General features: G+C 39.3%; 1 long non-coding RNA gene across 3 annotated transcripts; it reads right to left on the bottom strand.

The window, feature by feature from the left end:
* Positions 1-5621: 5621 nt before the first annotated feature.
* On the bottom strand, positions 5622-18964 carry LOC141495816 (uncharacterized). 3 transcript variants are annotated; one of them, XR_012470859.1, is made up of 4 exons: positions 18674-18964; positions 11007-11133; positions 7894-8177; positions 5622-5981 (listed from the first exon to the last, which is right to left on the bottom strand). It is a non-coding gene; the product is annotated as an uncharacterized LOC141495816 (long non-coding RNA). The 3 variants fall into 3 exon arrangements; XR_012470861.1 differs by having other exon boundaries at positions 8024-8177; XR_012470863.1 differs by lacking the exon at positions 18674-18964 and adding an exon at positions 12742-12955.
* Positions 18965-19854: the final 890 nt, after the last annotated feature.

Genomic DNA, 19854 nt, shown 5'->3' with positions numbered 1-19854 from the left:
CGGTAAGGAGGGGCATGCGGCATTTTCTTCTCCCTGGGGGCCCCTTGTTCCCCCATTGTTTCTTCTAAGTTCCTCCCATGGATACAGGGGAGGGGGTGGCCTTCCCTCTTCCTCTGAGCTCTCTGAATCCGATCCCGCCAACGAGCTACCCACCTGAGTGCTGATTGGTCGTGCCAAAGTCACCTTCTGGGGATGCAGGGCTGCACCCACTATCTTATACACTGTAAAATCCTCAGGGGTCAGTTTTCCCGGGCAGGTGTCATCATAGGAGGCCATCTGCTGCCCTACCACCTTCCATTTATCTGGTTGGATCCCACTATGTTGCACCCAAGGGCAGATGTTCCAGATATTCTCAACAAAAGCACGGCACGTCTTGATAGGTAATTTACAGCCATGCTTAGCGCAGAGTTTATAAAGCTGCGCTGCAACGACCCCTTTCTCCTCCGGCTGAAAGGCGGGAATACTATTCCGGCCCCCCATGCTGTCTACTAGCCGAGGCTGCAATCCTAACAGGTGGCAGAACTGGAAAGTTCCCGTTCGGCAAAAGAGAAGGAGGCAGCAGGGCACAATCAGACAGGCCAGCACGGCAAGGAGCGTGATTAGAGCAGAAGGAGAAAGGGAAGGGAAAGGAAGCATAGTCAACACAATAGGGATATGTCCCTCAGGCAATATCTGAGAGTAAACGCCCTCTCCTTCCTCCCGGTCAGAAACGACCGAGGCTGTCTGGAGAATCCGACCAGCGGATTCAGACGTTCCCTAGCAAAATCAGGTCCCTGTTCCGGGTGCCACTTGCCGGGTTTTTATTTACAACGCCGGCTTCTTTATGCTAGTCCGTCCTCTTACTCACCAGTCCAACGCATGATGAGTCTTTGGGGTACCTCCGGCCCCCACTCTTTGATGGGGGAAGAACCAGACAGAGCGCCTGAGGTGGATAATGAGTCTTTATTCTTCTGTGATCACATCCCGCCCCTCCCCACCTCTCAGCAGACACTTTTATCCCTTCTGTCCTCCCTCCCATGAACTCTTACTCAATGAGGGGCCGAGTTCTGTAACATTCCCTTATAAGGGGATTATGTTTCCCCCGCTAAGCGACCGCCAAGCCTCTTCCCCCCGCCCCCAACATACACCCTAACAGCAACATGGGAGTGATGTTCAACCTTGAAGGACTTGCTCATTCCATCAGTGCAACAATTGGGAACAATTTTGGGCTGTCTGCAAAGGAGAGTGCCATCTGTATCCAGATAAGGAGCTGTGGAGTTTGAACAAAGTGCAAGGACTATTCCCTTTAATTTAGAAAAAAACAGATATCTTATTGTCTGATCTTGTTACCTCTTAGACTTCTCTTCTTTAAGGATATGATTTCTCTCTCATCACACCCAATTTGGATCAAGGTACAACATGGAAACAAAGTAAAGACTGACAGAGTGCTTTCCGGGGGGGGGGGGGGGGAAGTAAGATGGGGGGGAAAATTATCAAACTCAAATAATATCTTTAATACAAATAAATTAAAAAAAAGAAGAAAGTAAGAAAAAACCATGTGATTTTGATTTCTGCATCCTCTTAAGTGGCAGTGAAGTACAAGGAAAATCATACAAGATTTGGGTTGCAGCTTTTCTTTTATCCCGGAGTTCTGCTTCAAATAACTTGGAAGTTAACCAGGTTATTTAACTTCAATAGGTTTCAGCTTGCTCATTCACCTTGATCTCTAAATCCAGGCCTATCTTCTGTGATTTGAAAACTTTTTCTTTTCAAAGTAAATGTTTAGTTAGAAATTTATCACTGAACACCAATACATGAATTTTAATTAATTTAATAATAATTGAATAGGTATAAAATACAAAAACAAATGTAAAAATTAGTATAAGAAGTTGGAAAAAGAAGTTTGGTCATTTTCTCCAGTAGTCAAATGAACTGTCTCTAAAACAATTTCTAAAGTAAACATATGGCATAAAATGAAATCTAAATTAAAGGCAGTCATTAACTTTATCTGACCAACAAGGCAGTAATAATTTTGCAGTAGCTAGGTGGCACAGTGGATAGAACACTTGCCTAGGAATCAGGAGGACTGGAGTTTGAATCCAGTCTCTGACAGTTATTAGCTGTGAGACTTGGGCAGGTCACTTCACCCTGACTGCCTCGCATCCAGGGTCATCTCCAGTCATCCTGATTCATATCTGGCCACTGGACCCAGCTGCTCTGGAGATGAAAATGAGGGTGGTGACTTAGCACAGACACCCCTTGACTGAAAATCAATTCAGCTGATTGTCATGGCATCACCTCCATGATGTCATGATCTTCTTCCAGAATAAAGGACAAGCATCATTAATAATTTACATGTGAGGAGAGAGAAACAGTTCCCAGTTTAGAGACTTGGGGTTTTTTTTTTTTGACATCTTGCATCTTTGACTGTCAGTGTGCAGAATGATACTAATGCTTATGAAAATAGATAATGAAAAGTCTTGTAAGCAGACTAAGACTTATCTTTTTATTACAAAACAAGATTGAGATAATATTTTTATTCAAAGTCCTTCTTTCTACCTGGTTGAGAAAACTTTATCAGTCTTCCTTTAGTTTTAAATAATGTCTTTAACTAAATCCATCCCCCCCCCTTATACATGCATAACAACTTTCTTTGGGGAAACTGGGAACTGTAGCTGAAAAAATAGGGGCAGTTACTGAACAGGGACAGTCTAGGTTGAACCCCTTAAGAGCATTACTCTTTTTTTCCATATCCTGAATTCAGAGTAATGATCAGACTAAAGAAGATGTCTTTGATTACCTCAGTTATTAGAAGAATCTCTTGAATTCACTTTTGATCAGGTGGAAAATAAAATTACTGGAAGAAGTAGATGAAGCTGAATTAAATGACTTCAGAAAAATGAATCTCAAGGAGGTTCAGCCATTTTCCGTTACTGTTGCTATGAGACTGTTAATTAAATCTTGAACCCTTGGTTTAATGTTGGGAATTTTATCTTCTGCTTGAAAATATTATTAAGTATAACTCCAAAATGATTTGTCAGAAAATTTTCAAAACTTTAGAAAATTCCACTCATTTTTGAATCCCTCTCTATATGGAGATGGTTTTTGAAATTAACTATCTTTCCATTAAATTAGAACTGTCTTCTATCTTATCCTCCCAAGAGGGAGATAAGGGTTCCTCTCTATCTTCACACAGCTTGCTCTGAAGCTATAGTAAATTCAGGCTTTGATCTCAATCACCATTAGTTACTTAAAAACTTGGCCCAAGTACCCAGGATTTAGCAGGATGGTTTCCACCATCAATGGGCTAATCCAGGGTTACCCTCATAGTCTAATGAGAAGACAGGGCAAAAAAAGGTCTCAGAATCAGTACATATATAAAGGTCCTCGTATGTATCTGACAATTTGGCTTCCTTATCTGAATCTTCATCTGGGTCATGCCTGCTAGCAATAACGGTCCTCCCGGGGTCTATCTAGGGTTGTTGTCACTATACTATTTCATTTGGTGATCTCATCAGCTTCCATAGATTCAATTGTCATCTTTATGCGAATGACTGTCACATCTGCCTATTGAACTCTTACCTCTCTGCTCCTCCAAAATCCAATCCGATGAATTTTTAATTATAACCAGTTCAGGTGAAGGAATCACTTTTCAGATCATAGTAATCAACTATACCAAGGAAATGAAGGGGACATATAACAACAGAAATAATCATACTAAGAAGTTCCAGAGGTTTGAAGCCTTAGAAAGACATATGCTCAAGGGCAGAGAATATTTATGGATCTGTCTCCTTAAATAAATGTATTCCTATATTTATAACAATCATAAAGTTTATCTCTAGTATGAATTTGCTAATCTTTAGAGGATATGTTCTCATTTTAAGCAAGGATATAACAAATTCATCACAGTTACAAAGCTACTATACCTTGAACATTTTCTAGAATTGATTAAATTGTCTTCTCAGATTGCATTTCTAGTCACCCTAGTTATGAGATTTTCCACTGGAATTCTCTAGTGCTAAGAAAGGCTGGAAAACTCAAAGAAGGATATTCTACATTTATCACACTCAAATGCTTCCTCTTGTTTTCTGATCTAAGTAAACACTAAAAATGATATAAGGTATTAAAATATATTCATGTGGTTTCTCTCCAGTATGAATTTTATGATGAGTTAGTTGTCCAGTAAGTCCTGAACTTACATGAAAACTCTACCTATATTTATTACAATAAATAAGATTTACCATTATAGTCATTGTTGTTTTATTCCCAGTATGAATTTTTTGATGTTGTGTAAAAGAACTCTTCTTATTGAAGACCTCCCCACATTTATTACACTTAATAAGGTTTCTCTACAGTATGCATTTTCCAATGAATGTTGTTTCTTCAGAGTGAAGGCCTTCCCACATTCATTAAATTCATAAGGTTTCCTTCCAGTATGAATTCTCTGATGTTTAGTAAATACTGCCTTCTTCCTGAAGGCCTTCCCACATTCACTACATTCATAAGGTTTCTCTCCACTATGAATTCTCTGATGCACAGTAAGATGTGACTTTTTTTGTTAAAGGCCTTTCCACATTCTCCACACTCAGAAAGTTTTACTCCTGAATGAAACTTCTCATGATGAGTAAGAGTTATCTTATGACTAAAGGACTTCCCACACTGATTACATTCATAGGATTTCTCTCCAGTATTAATTCTCTGATGCACAGTAAGATGAGACTTTCTACTGAAGGCCTTCCCACATGCATGACATTTTTAAGGTTTTCCTCCAGTATGAATTCTCTGATGTCTCAAAAAAGAATCTTTTTGATTAAAGGTCTTCCCACATTCATTACATTCCTAAGGAATCTTTGCAGTATGAATTATCTGATTAATAATAAGTTGTTTCCTCAGAGTGAAGGCATTCCCACATTCAAGGCATTCATAAGGTTTCTCCCCAGTATGAATTCTCTGATGTTTCATAAGAGAAATTTTCATACTGAAAGCCTTCCCAAACTGATCACATTCATAAGGTTTCTCTCCAGTATGAACTCTCTGAAGAGCAGTAAGATGCGATTTCCTGTTGAAGGCCTTCCCACATTGACATTCGTAAGGTTTCTCTCCAGTATATATTCTTTGATGTCTCATCAGAGAATATTTTTGACTAAAGGCCTTTCCACTCTCATTACATTCATAAGGATGTTTTATAGTGTGAATTGCTCTTAGAATAAAGGCTTTTCCATTCTTTATACTCATAAGGTTTTTCTCTAGTATGAATTTTCTGATTCCCAGTAAGAGATGACTTTGTGTTGAAGGTCTTCCTACATTTTCTATATTCATAAGGTTTCTCTCCTAAATGAAACTTCTCAAGTTGAGAAAGAGCTATTTTTTTTTTACTAAAACATTTCTCACATTGATTAATTTCATAAGGTTTCTCTCCAATGTGAACTCTGGTGTAAGTGTTGACCTCACATTGAAGACCTTCCCACATTCATTACAATACAAAAGCTCCCATCTAGAATGAAATTGCTGATATGAGTAAGGTCTCCCTTCATACAGAAAGCCTTTCCACATAAATTACATTCATAAAGTTTCTTTCTAGTGTGAATTCTCTGATGTCAAGTAAATACCATCCTCCTACCAAATACTTTCCACATTTACTACATTCATAAGGTTTCTCTCCAGTGTGAATTCTCTGATGTTGAACAAGGACTGGTCTCCTACTAAAGGCTTTCCTACATACATTACATTCATAAGGCTTCTCTCCAGTGCGAATTCTTTGATGATCAATCAGTTGCATTTTAATACTAAAAGTCTTCCCACATTCATTACATTTATAAGGTTTCTCTCCTATATGAACTCTCTTATGTTGACTAAGCCCTGAGCTTACATACATATGATTTCCATCCTGGTTTTGCATGCAAAACAAGTTCTTTGTACTCAAGGAAGGTCTTCTCACATTTCACATCCATTATGTTTTTGTCCATTTTGAATTCTCCAATATAGATTAAATGCTTTGTTCTCTGAAGGGAAAATAATGAATTGATTAGTACAGTCTCTTTTTTCTCTTTCTCAAAAGCTCTGTTCATAAATTTTATAACTACTCTCATGCCTCCTTGTTTGAGAGGCTCAGTCTAACTTTATTTAAACAGGGAACTCAATATATGCTATTTAAAATCCAATGAAACATAATTAATATACTTAATAGAATCAGGATTAAATTTTTTCTAAGTGTCCTAAAAAAAGAGGGATGAAAAAGAACTATCCTGCAAATGAACAACATTTGAATATAAGAATTATAGGCACAAAAAATATGGCTTTCATATCTTGCAAATAATCACCCACATTTTGAGTTGAGACAGGGTGGGAAAAAACTGAAAAGAAGAAAATGAAGAAATCTATTTAGACTTGAAAAGGAGGATAGGAGAAATGTAAAGTGCATACTAAGCTTAGCCTGGTATTAACAAAACTGTGTTACTTGCATGTATATCTTTATATCTGTCCTTCTTACCATTGTATATTTTTTAATGTTTCTTGGAAATTTTTCTTCTTTTTTAAATTCTATTGCTACTCACTAAAATCTCTTTCTCTCCCCAAATCAAAAGCCCTCCTCTATAACAAATAAGTAAAATTCAAAGAAAATACATCTGCACATTGAGAACATCTGAGAATGTATTCTTATTTTTTAACTTGAGTTCACAGCTTTGAAGCAAGTACCAAATCTAGCCTATTGACAATTTTTTAATGATTTTTCAGTTTAAAATGTTTTAAATTTTAAAATAAAAAAAAATCTTTACTGTGAGTCAAAAAAATTAATGGGGACCTGAATTTAGCAACTGGACCATAGTCTGCTAATCCCTGTTCTAGTCCATCAGTCTATACCAAAGAATCAGACTTTAGCTTCTTTTTAAATATTTTTCTTTTTAAATAATTAAATTTTATTTTTTAAGCAGCAAAAATCTGTCTTCTCTTCCTCCCTGCCCAGCTAAAAATAAAAGGAAAACAAAATTACTGTAACAAACATGTAGAGTCAAATAAAACAAATCTTCCCATTTGCCCTGTCCAGAAGAAAAATACATGTATATATGTTTCATTCTACACTCATTGAGTCCTTTCCTTCTCTGTCATGGGGTGGGCAATGGGTTTAATCATGAGTCTTCTGAAATTATTGTAGGTGATTATGGAAATTGGAAATCCTAAAACTTTTAAAGTTGTTCAATTTATAATATTGCTGACATTGTATAAATTCTCCTCCTGCTTCCTGCACCCACTTTGTATCTGTTTATACAAGTCTTCCAGGTTTTTGTCAAATCATACCTATTATCATTGCTTATGACATAGTTGGATTCTGTCACATTTTTATAGCATTTTGTTTACCACTTATATACCACTTGTTTAACCATTCACTAACAGATGGGCATCAAAGATTCCCATTCTTTGCCACTTTAAAAAGAAATATAATTTTTAAAGAAACTTAATAGTTTATTTAGTATTAACTCCTTCTTTAATCTTATTCTAATCCATTTTCTCTCTTTTCCCCTCACCCTATATCCCCCATGGAATGAAACATAGTTCTATACCCAACTCTATGTGTGTTTGTGTGTATGTTCTTCCTTGTTTTGACCAGTTCAGAGGACTTACTTTCAAGTGTCAACTATTACCTCACCCTTTTCTCTTTTATTTGGGGGTGGTGGGGTGATGGAGAGAAGGGTTTTGCAAGGCAATAAGGTTAAGTGACTTGTCCAAGTTCAAACAGCCCAAGGCCAGGTCTTCCTGACTCCAGTACCAGTGCTCTATGCTGCGCTAACTGCCCCTCTTTCTTCTTTGTTTATACTGTTCCATATGCAACCAATAATTTCTCCAGAGAGGGAGTTCAAAGGACATAACACCCTGTCCAACGTTTTACAAATGTTCCTCAACAAAACTATTGCTTACATTGACTCATCTGCTTCATTTTCATTTTGTCACTTGAATAACTCTTGGAAGATCTCTCTGTGTAGCTTTCTCCTAATGACAAATAGTCGTTTTTCGCAATGATTCATCCGTTCAATTTTCATGTATTCACCTAAGCAGTTGTTTCCTGGGGTGTCTCCCTGTGGCATCCAAAATCCTTTTCTCTCCAATTGGTAGGTGACATCTGGTTTGGAAACTGTAAATCCTCTTCATTGACAATGGAACAATTCTAAAGACTGTCAACTATTAATTCAATCTTCCTTATCCTTGATAGGAACAAAAGTGAAATGTTGCTTATACTGTCAAGAGCACTATTAGCTAGTTTTGTTTCTTTAACAACGAGTTTTAAGTTTTAAAATTATTGAACACTTTAGGATTATTTACTTAATATTTTCTTTTCCCCCAATTACATGCCAAAATAATGTTTTAATATTCATTTTTAAAATTTGAGTAGAAATTCTCTCCCTCCATTCCTCCCATTCTTCCCCAACTGAGAAGACAAGCAATTTAATGTAGGTTATGCATTAGCAGTGATGCAAAACATATTTCCATACAGTCAAGTTGTAAAAAAAAAAAACACAAAGCAAAAAAAAAAAGAAAAAGGAAGTTTTAAAAGAGTATGCCTCAATCTGTATTCAGATTCCATCAGTTCTTTCTTTAGAGAGGAATAGTATTTTTTTTTATCATTAGTCCCTCTGTATTGTATTAGATAATTATATTGCTGAAAACTATTTATCATATATAATATTGCTGTAAATATGTACAATATTCTACTTTATATCAGTTCTTGGAATTCTTTCAAGGCTTTTTTGAGAGCAACCTGCTCATCATTTCTTTTACCACAATAATATTCCATCATAATCATAAAGTATAATTAGGCCATTCCTCAATGGGTACAACCTCAATTTCTGATTCTTTGTACCACAAAAAAAGCTGCTTTAAATTTTTTTTATATATAAGTTCTTTCTATGAAATTTTTTATCTCTTAGAATACAGATCTGGTAATGGTACTGTTAAGTCAATATATATATACTTGATTTTATAGCTCTTTGGGTATAGTTTGAAAGAGCTTTACAGAATCACTGAATCACTTCACAAGTCCAGTAGTGCATTATTGTTTCAATTTTCCCACATTCCTTCCAACACTTGTCATTTTCCTTTTCTGTCCAATTAATTATTCAAGCTGACAGGTTTGAAATGATGCCTCAAAATCATTTTAATTTCCATGTCTTTCTTCAATAAAGATTTGGACCATTTTTTTCACATAGCTATAGATAGCTTTGATTACTTCATTTGAAAACTGCCTGCTCATATCCATTGACAATTTATCAATTGGGAAATGGCTCTTATTTTAATAAATTTGATTCAGACATCTATATATGAAAAATGAAGATTTTTATTCAAAAAACTTGTGGTAAGAATTTTTACACAGGGAGGACTACTGACTGTAGTTTCTCTCCTTCCTATTTTCCCATTTATCCTATTCTTCTCTCCTATCATCCTCTCATCCAGTATTTTCCTTTTTTTTATTACTTTCCCTGCTCCACTCTCACTTCTATCAAAGCCTTCCCTCTCATTTTCTTATCCCATCTTACTTTTCTGTAGGGTAACAGAGATTTCTCTACCTTATTAAATATGTATATTATTCCCTCTCTAAGCCAATTCAGAAGAAAGTAAGGTTCAAGCACTCCCATCCATCTTCCCCATTTTTCCTTCCATTGAAAAAGTTCTTCTGTGTCTCTTTACTGCAAGATAATTTAGCCCACTCAACTTCTCCCTTTCCCCTTCTCCTAATGCATTCTTTTATGTCACCACTTAATTTTGATTTTTAGACACCATTTATTATATTCAACTGACACCCATACCCTCTTATATATGTATACTGCCTTTTCTTTGCCATCTTCCCAAAAGACTTTAGAAAAAGAAATAATTCTGGTCTAGACTTTCACTAGAAAAAAGTAGACATTCTAGAAAGACCCAGAGTACATAAAATTTCTAAGGATAGTTTATACTCCTGGAGAATGGTATATAGATTTGGACTCAGAAAGAAATTAGTTTCTTTTACTTACTCTCTTCTAAAAACAATAGGAATATTTTATATGTGCTGATAGGTGCACAGAGATTATTAGGGAGAATCTTGGATCTGAAACAAAAGGGATTGGGGAAGTTAAACATTTAGGGACCAAAAATCAAGTTGCCAATTTCCAACCTATAAAACAAAGGTTTTTTTGGACTAGGAAGACATAGAACAAGTATCCTGAGTTTTGACCAAAGAACTAAGAATTTGTGGTCTATCTCCAAAACCATAAGTTTTGAGGTTCAACCATATCTGACACTTCCATGACCCCATTTAGGGTTTTCTTGGAAAAGATTCTAGAGAGGTTTGCCATTTCCTTCTCCAGATAATTTGATAGCTGAGGCAAACAGGGTTAAGTGACTTGCCTAGGGTCACATAACAAGTAAATATTTAAGGCAGATTTGAACCCAGATCAGCCTTCCTGAATCTAGGCACACTGATCTCTCCACTGGGCCACTTAAGGTGTCCTAGTCAAGGGTCCTAGTCAAGGGGTTACCCATTACTTTGGTAATCTCCAAACAAATTATGGCATATAAATACAACAGATTATTGTGATGTACATGAGAAGATTGTTTCATGAAAGTTTTAGAAAATTTGCAACAACTTTTACAGCATGAAGTAAGCAGAATCAGAAAAATTTATCATTAACAACACCACAAAGACAAACGATTTTGAATGGTATAAGATCAATGATTAATGCAATAATCAACAATAATTCCAAAGGAATAATAATAAAAATTCTGACAGAGAAGTGATAAGTTCAATTATAGGATGAGACACATACTTATGGATATGGTCAATATGTGAATATGTTTTGCTTGATTATGCATATTTCTTACATAGATTTTTTTTCTTGTTTTACAATGTAAGGGAAGGAAGGGTGGGGATGGAAGAAAGAAAATGTTAATTTTTTTAAAACAAATATTTAAACTCTTGAACAAGTCCAAAGTATTTGTTAAGGGAGGAAGCAGATATCCCAGTGGGCAAGTTCTACCTCAAAGAGAGAAGCTGTCCTTACCCAGGCAGATCGAGTTCGCATAGTTTTCCAGCATCACACCCCTGTACAACTTTTTCTGAGAAGTGTCCAAGGATACCCACTCCTCCCTGATGAATTCCACATCCACATCCCTGAATGTCATAGATTCCTGAAAAACAAACACATTTTGCTTACCCAGGAATAATTCCTTACTTTATCTTAGAGGGTGATTCTAACAGTGCTGGAATTTAAGGTCTTCCAAGACACAAATCTGAGTACCACAAAGGATACTCATCGAAAATATTCTACTTCAGAGTAACAAATTTGTAGACAGTTTTCCTTTCATAACTTACATATATGCATCCTATGTCTATCCTCTGGGGTCAAGAAGAATTAAATTGACTCCTTCTACTCAAAGGATCTTTAAACAATTAAAGACAACTACTATGTTCCCCTAGGTCTTCTCTCAAAAACAACTAGTAAGTATGATCTACTAATCAACTAGGTTGGCCTCCTCTGTTCATTCTCCAACTAATCACTGTTCTTGAAATGTGGTGCTCAGAAGTAAACATAATATTCCAGATTCCAGATAAAGCACAAGACCTGGACAGAGAAGAGGGAAGCAATCACAGCTCTTGGTCAGGACACTACACTGTAGAGACTTAGAGCTGGAGAGGACCTCAAAGAATCTTTATTTCATGCATTAATGTAGGATTAGAAGGATCTTCAAGATTATAAAATGCAAGTCCCTGATTTTAAAGAAGAGGAAAATAAGGCTATGAGAAGTAAAGTTATTTGTCTAAGTTTTTACTGGGAGTTCACTGTCTCAATTCAATAGTACTTCCAAAGTAACTATGCTGGCAGATATTAGTCCTGAGGCAAAACTGCAAACACTCCCTAGTCACTGTGATTTGCCTATGGTAGGTAGGCATATCCAAACAATATCTAACCAGGGAAGGAGCTCTTCCCAAAAACTTAGAAAGTAACAAGCAGGGAACCCCACACCAGGGACCCCATCCCAGGACAGCATTCATCATCAGCCTTGGGACATAGGATAATGAGGGACTGGAGGAAGAAGTGGCTCTAGAATGCAACACAGGGAACTCAGGAATTTAGCCACCATTGGAGGGCCTTCTGTATGATTTTCAAATACTCCAATGCTTCAAAGGGCAGCTTTGAGAGCAACTAGAGCAACTCGGGGCTTAAACCAACAACTGGGGTCCTTTATAATGACCAAGGACAATAATCTTTGGGATGACTGGTAAAGCAGCCTCAATATGAAATATGTACTGAGTCCTGGCCACAGGCTCACTTCCTGCCCCATGGAGATCACAGAGAGGGGTGACCATCCATATGGAGTATTCCCCTGAGGAAGATCAAAGAGATGCCACATCATCTTGTGTTGGTCTCCTCCTGCACGGACTTTTCTCACTGACAAAGTGACCTTCTTGCCTACAGGAGACAAAGACATACCATTTCTTCCTACTACCTCCACCTACCTATCTCTTGGCCTGGCTTGAAGGGATAAAACTGAAATGCCATTCCATTAGCTCTATTCAATGGTCAAGTCTCTCCTGAGCTGCCCAACACCTCACCCTTCTGAGGCTGAACCCCTACAGAAGCTAATAAGCCTTCTGAACTCATTGATCTAACTTGATCATACCCAACCTATCCTAATGATTCTGGACCCCTGGTTATTATTTTATATATCCCATTCTCCACCCAATACCCAATCCATGACTACCATTCTTTCTCCCCTGTTCTCCCAATGACTCACCATAAAATACTTTGGAATGCCTGCTCTGTGGATATTTGCTTTCAATTGAAATCTTTTCTTCTCCCACTTCTTCCATCTTGTAGAACTCTAATTTCTCTCTCCTTCCTTGCCTGCCTCCCTCTCTCTCAATGGCACAGCCTCCATGGCATAGTCACTTTGGAAATACTACCACTAGCAGGATTGGTTCTTGACCATCATTATCAAAGAAGACCAAAATGACACCACTATGTTTGAGACAATGCCCTACCACAGGTTGGACACGAATAGTCCATGTGAACACCTGGGCTGGGTGCACTAAACGTACAGATGTCACGTTTCCTTTGAGCGCCTTCAATTCTGCCTTCCTTATAGAGTGTAGCACCTTCACTGATGAAGGCACATCATGTTGGGTGGTCCTGGGCCAGTGTCTACCATGCTGTACAGTCAATTCTAAAATTTTTCAATAAGACTTTCAGGATATCTTGGTATTGCTTCCTCTGACCCCCTTGTGAGTGCTGCCCTATGTGGGTTCTCTATAAATTTTTTTTTTTTTGTCAAGCATATATCTGGCATTCTAACAATATGTACAGTCCATCGTAGTTGCTCTCTCTGATATCATGTTGGAATGCTAGGCAGTTTAGCTGGAGAAAGGTCCTGAGTGTCTAGTATCTTCTCCTACCAGGTGATTTTCAGAATCTACATAAGATAATTTAAATGGAAGTGATTCTGTTTCCTGAAGTGGTTCTGGTAGACTGTCCAGGTTTCACAAACATATAGCCAAGATGTCAGCACAATGGTTCTGCAGACCTTCAGTTTGGTAGTCAGTCTAATGCCTCTTTTCTCCCATTCTTTCTTTTGGAGCCTCCCAAGCTCTAAGCTAGCTCTGGCAATGCCTGTGTCAACGTCATTGTTGATGTGTACCTCCTTGGAATGGACACTGGGAAGATAAGTGAATTTGTCCACAGTATTCTAAACTTCTCCTCTTGCTGTAATCAATGGTTCCACATATGACTGGTATGATGCTGGCTAATGGAACACCTGTGTTTTCTTGGTGTTAATTGTTAGACCAAAATGAACACAAGAAGCAGAGAATCGATCCATACTTTTGTTGCATCTCAGGATTTCTGGAATCAATAACATTGATCTATTAGTTTCAATATCGAACCAAGAATCTCTACCAACTTGAAGTCTGGGAGATAGACTTGAGAGGTTTTAGGGTGGGAATATATTCATTCACTATGGCCCCTTTAAAAGAGTCTAGGCATAAACATACATGGCTCTCTATATGAACCCTGGGAAGGATGGATATTTCAATGGGTGGTCAAACTTGACATGCAGGAAATCCAATCCCAAAAGAATCTATTCCAAGTCATATGAAGTACTAATGAAATAAATACTTGTCACACATTTAGTAATCAATAGACTTCCTGCCCTCTGTATCCAATGCAGTTACAATTCATACAAAAGTTAAACACAGATCTGATTTCAGAAGAGAAGATTAGTTGAATTGGACAAGGACTTGGGAATTCTCTAGCCAGTCAATAGTTATATCCGAGGAATAGTTGCATTGTTGCTGTCATTAAGAAAGTCAAGAATATTCATTTTATACTTACTGCACAGGAAATCATACAGTATACTGGTCAAATGAACAACAGATTAATGTTATTTTGTCAAATGCCCAAACTAAACCAATCTAATTAATGTACAGTCAATTTCTTAATCTTAATAATTTCCAAAATTGAAGATATTAAAGGGTGAGAAACTAAGATTCATGTGTTCCCTAGGAGGTATGACCTAGAACAACATCAGACATTGTTTTCCAAGTAACTCCTTTTTGCACCACCACAGACCAGAGGTACTAGTCTTCCTTGAACCCACCCTATCTCTACCTCATTATTGTATGCTTCAAAACCTGGACAGAATACTAACACCAAGCCAGAAACTTGGATGGCTTCCATTTGAATTGTCTTAGGAAGATTCTTTTTTTTTGTTGTTTATTTGTTTTTGCTAGGCAATGGGGTTAAGTGACTTGCCCAAGTTCACACAGCTAGATAATTATTAAGTGTCTGAGGCTGGATTTGAAGTCGGGTCCTCCTGACTTAAGGGCAGGTTATTGCCTGTGATAGCTCTGGTGTGGGTCTGGACATGAACTTACGAGAACTGGGTCGAGTAGAAAACATACCTAAACATGCAAGGTTGGGATGTAAAAATCTACCAAATTTATTTTTGGAAATTCAGACTTTTTATAACAAAAACTTATCTCAGGAATGACTGGTTAAAGGAGACCCCGTTTCACAGTTTCCTGGGTAAATTTACAATATTTTTTCTTAGAAATCTGCATACTTCTCTATCAGAAAAAACTACAACCGCCTCCACAGTCACAGATTATCCCAAGTCAGGGTTCACTGGAGAGCCAACAAATCCACACAATGAACAATAATACATACGTATCTTTGATGGAAAAAGTCACCAAGGTTATATGTGAAAATCACTCCCAGGGGCTGACCCTCTACAGAAGGTGCTCTATCCACTGCACAATCTAGCTGCCCCCTTAGGAAGATTCTGAAGATCGGATGGCAGGATAGGAAACTAGTCACTAAAGTCTTCTCAAACTCAACCATCAAACATTCAAATTCTACAGAAGAAAGACCAACTCTGATGGACTGGCCACCTTGTTTGAATGCTGAATATATGCTTGCCAAAAAAACTGCTTAGTGGGGAACTCACACAGCACTGACATGGTGGACAGAAAAATCAATACAAGAACATTCTCAAGGTCTCTCTTAAGATCTCTGGAATTGATAGTGTGACAAGGGAGACAATGGTCCAGGATGATCCACTATGGCCTGACCTCATTAGAAAAAATGCTGTGCTCTGTAAGGCAGAATTGAAGTAGCTCAAAACAAAGGTGTGATGTGCAAATTTAGAGAATTCACCCTAAATGTTCAGAGGGACTATTTTGTGTGACGTTTGGATCAGCATTCCAAGCTCACATTGATCTAATCAGTCACAGAGGAACACATTGTAACTTGACTCACATCACAATGAAGTCATTTTGGTCCAATTCAAGATTGAAGAACAACAACCAACCAATCCACCAGTCCCAAGAAGTCCCAGTTCAAGCCCCATTTGGTTACTGTTTAGGCCCTGATTGGCTCAAAGTGAAGGTATATAGCAATTATTCCTCTTTTGGCTAGAAATTTTGAAGGTCTTCTCCTCCCAGATTGATTTTTTGCCTTTTTGACTAGAAAGAAGATGCCTTTGACTCATTTCTTTCCTAGTCTGAAATCACTGGATTTTAGTTGCCTCAAACTGAGACCTAGGAAAGACTTTAACTTTAAAAGGCCAAAGTTTCCCAATGCATCCAGGACAATCTCCAGTTTTCCTGATGTACACTGGTGCACTGGCCTCAGGGGGTGAAAGTTAAGCTGATGACTTTCCAGTCCTCCCTCACATGAATACAATACAATTTCATGGCACTGGCATCATTTCCCTGATATCACAATTCTCTTCAATGAAGGACAAACAATAACAACCAGTCAAACCATATAGCCCTGGCATGGGCTGGACTTAGAGTCTCAGGACCTAGGTTGCAATATTGGTTCAGTACTTTAAGACCTGAGAGGTCTCTGAAGAATCCCTTCTGCTGTTAGGGGTTTGGTTTGCTCTCCTCTAAGTCATCAAGCATTGATGAAGCACTTTCTACTAAGCACCAGAGAGTCCTTATCCTTCAGTGTCCAGAGGGAGAAACAATATGCACTCAGAGAACTGAACACAAAATAAATGCAGGAGTATTTTGGGGGTAGGAAGGAATAGCCAGGCTCCTTCTCACACTCAGTCTACTTTCCAGGGCAGCCACAAGTTCAGGGGTTATAGGGTATGGGAAAGGAATCTATCTCACATTTAGGAATGAGCTGGGATTTCAGGAAGCAGAAGATTCCATTCACCATGCTGGCCCTGGCTATCAGGAAGACAGATAGCATTCCTTCTTCCTCAATGCTCTCATCTTGTGACAGAGGTCACAAGAGGCAGAGCTGGGGAGGGACAGAAATTACATGTTAACATTTACCACATTAGAAGTGCCCACATTCACAGGCAAGAAGTCCCAGCACATGGTGGGTGTTCTAGAAACTTATTTCCCTTTTCCTCCTGCCTTCCCATGTCACCTCCCCACTGAAGTAGAAGAAGATCCTGGGTTGTTCCCATGATACAAATCAATTCAACAAATCGTTAGATACCTAATAGAGCAAAATCATTTTACCATGTGCTGGGGGCTAGGAGGGTAGCAGGGAAGAGGGTTGTGGAGGGGGAGAAAGGAACAAAGGAAATAATCTTTTCCCCCTCAAACTGGCATGATCCTGAGGAGATACTGCAGAAGCACAGGAAAACCAGTGGAGGGTTGAGGAACCATTAACTGGGGAGCAGGAAAGGCTTCCTGGGGAAGGTGGCATTCAAGGTAAGCTTTGTAGGAAGATAAGGAATCGAAGAGGCAAAGGCCAAACAAGACAGGAATGTGTTCTAGGTCTCATGGATAGTTCTACTGTAGTTCACAGATGGGAGATAGAAATATTTAGTGCCAGCACCATCAGCCTGATGGTGAAATAGATAATGAAGGGAGAAACCAAGCAATTAAAAACTACGAAATCAAAGTAGGTTGAAACCAAGTACTGAAGGGTCTTAAAGTTTGGATTTGCTCTTACTCACAAAATTTGAAGATCTCAGAGGGCCTTAACTAACTTAAGAATTCTTTTTTACAGCACACCCAAGAAATGATCATATTGCCATTAACTAAAGAGGTCCCTTAAATAGGGTTTCTTTTTTTTTCTTAGTTTTTTTGCAAGGCATTGGGGTTAAGTGGCCTGCCCAAGGCCACACAGCTAGGTAATTCTTCAGTGTCTGAGGCCAGATTTGAACTCAGGTACTCCTGACTCCAGGGCTGGTGCTCTAGCCACTGCGCCACCTAGCCACCCCTTAAATAGGGTTTCTTATATGGGCAAGTGGACAAATATGTTTGATCATATTCTGCATAATGTGAGGAATATGAAATCAGGCTAGAAAAATAGGTTGGAGCAAATAAGTCTCTAAACTGTATATCCCCATTGACTCAGTGATACCACTATGAAGCATATGGTTCAGAGAGATCAGAGAAACAAAGAAGAGGTCACTGCCTCTGAAGGGAACGCATTCCACTTTGAGAAATCTCTCTGTTAAGTATGTCCTTTTATCAAGTCTAAATTTGCACCATCCTAAGTTCCATCCATTGCCCTCGGTAATTTATCCCTTGGGATGAAGCAAAAATGAGCCTAATCCTTCTTCCAAATGAGGGCTTCCGATTTCAAGGGAGCTTTCTATTCTTCAGATTCTTGATAACTTCCTAAGGCAAGCACAACAAGACTTCACCTTTTCTGATTTATTCTTTTGTAGCAATACATATCCTCCAAGATAAAATACAATCTCTTCTGATTTTAGAGCTCTTCACATGGTGCCTCCAAATTGTTCTGTAATTTGTTTTTTTAATATATAAAATTTACTTTTTTTCTCATTCCTTCCTCTCTGCCAATTTAAAAGAAAATCAAAAGACTTGCAACCAATATGCACAATCAGTACAGATTCCCATGTTAGACAGGCTCAAAAAAAATGTCCTTCTACATCCGGAGTCTGTTCCTTTTTGTCAACACGTGGATGATATGTTATATAATTGGTCTTCCGCTTATTGCCGAGGTCGGGCTGCCAAAGCGCTTTTCCATGTCTGTTGCTCTTTTGCTTCTGCTCTCTGCAGGATGCATCAGCTCATCCCAGTCTTCCCTGTGCGCTCCAAAACCTCCCCTTCTATATTAGTGGCAAGAGCACTCCATTCCCCCCATCGTATCCCACCGTTCCTCATTCTTTGCCAATACAAAAAAGCGCACAAATGTACATAAAGTCATTACATCTAACAATAACAATGACTAACATTAATCTGGCGCTGTGTTTGCAGAACCCTTTGCGAATCTCTAACTGGAACTACACGTCCCCTCTCACGCCTGGCCGAGTCTCCCCTTCAGGGCCCACTTTTCTGGGCCGGCCCACGTCGCTCATCCCCGCAGGACGGCCCCGACGCCCGCGTGCCCACGAGCAGGCCTCCCTCCTTGCTGCCGGTGCTCTCTCTGGGGCTCCCCGGCACCGGTGTGGGGGTCCCGGGGCGCCCCGGGCCGGGCTCCGGCGGAGCAGGGGCACCTTGGGGGCGGGGCCGCCTTCCAGCACCTTCCCAAAGAGCAGGAGCCCCGCGGGTCAGACCGGAAGTTCCAAGTGAAGGGGGGGAAAAATCCCAAACCGGAAGCGGGGCAGCAGCGGCGCCGCCCATTGGCTCCCGGGTCTCGCGAGTGGGTAAAGCTGAAATATCGCGAGCGTGGCCGCAGCGCCCCCCTCTGGCCGCTCTCGGCCTCTCCCGAGACCCTACTGGCCTTGACCTGGAAAGCAGGGTTCAAGACTGACAGCTGGGAGGAAGCGGAAATGACTCAATCCCCGCCTCCGCCTTCAGCGCAGGCGTGGAAAGGGTTACCGATTATCAGACCCCACTTCCTCCAGGGCTTCCTTGTCTTGATTTTGTATTCAGACCTCTGTCCTGCTGGTGGTGTTTCTCCTAAAGTTGCCGGGCGGTCGACACCATGGGCACTGCTCCTCCACTCTTTCTGGTCCAGACGGGCTCAGGGAGGTGGCCATCTTCCAGCTAAGCATCAGCCTTTTGGGAAGGGCTCTGGCAACAATCTTCCCAACAATGATTAGGAGTGAAACATCCCTGTGATTATAACGGGACAAGCTATTCCGGTCACCTTTATAGAGATGGACGGTGTATGCACCCTTGAATTCTTGGAGGATGACCTCCTCTTCATGCCATATAATTTGGAAAATTTGAGGCAGGCTTTGGATGAGCAATGGACCCCTACTCTGTAGATCTCAGCAGGATAGAATCAGCACCAGGTGCTTTGCCACTTGAAATGGCATTCAATGTCTCTTCTTCAGTTGGAACTTCAGCTAGGGGTAGAAGTTCAATGGTTTCTGCATTGATTGATGATGCTCTGTTAAGAACACTAAGGAATGAGTGTTCAGTCCATTGCTCTAGGATCTCCTCCCCATCACTAATCAATGGGGCTC

This window comes from Macrotis lagotis, chromosome 1 (assembly GCF_037893015.1).
Source record: "Macrotis lagotis isolate mMagLag1 chromosome 1, bilby.v1.9.chrom.fasta, whole genome shotgun sequence".
NCBI lineage: Eukaryota > Metazoa > Chordata > Mammalia > Peramelemorphia > Peramelidae > Macrotis > Macrotis lagotis.
Note: the sequence above shows the minus strand (reverse complement) of the source record. Positions and strands in the feature narration are given on the sequence as shown.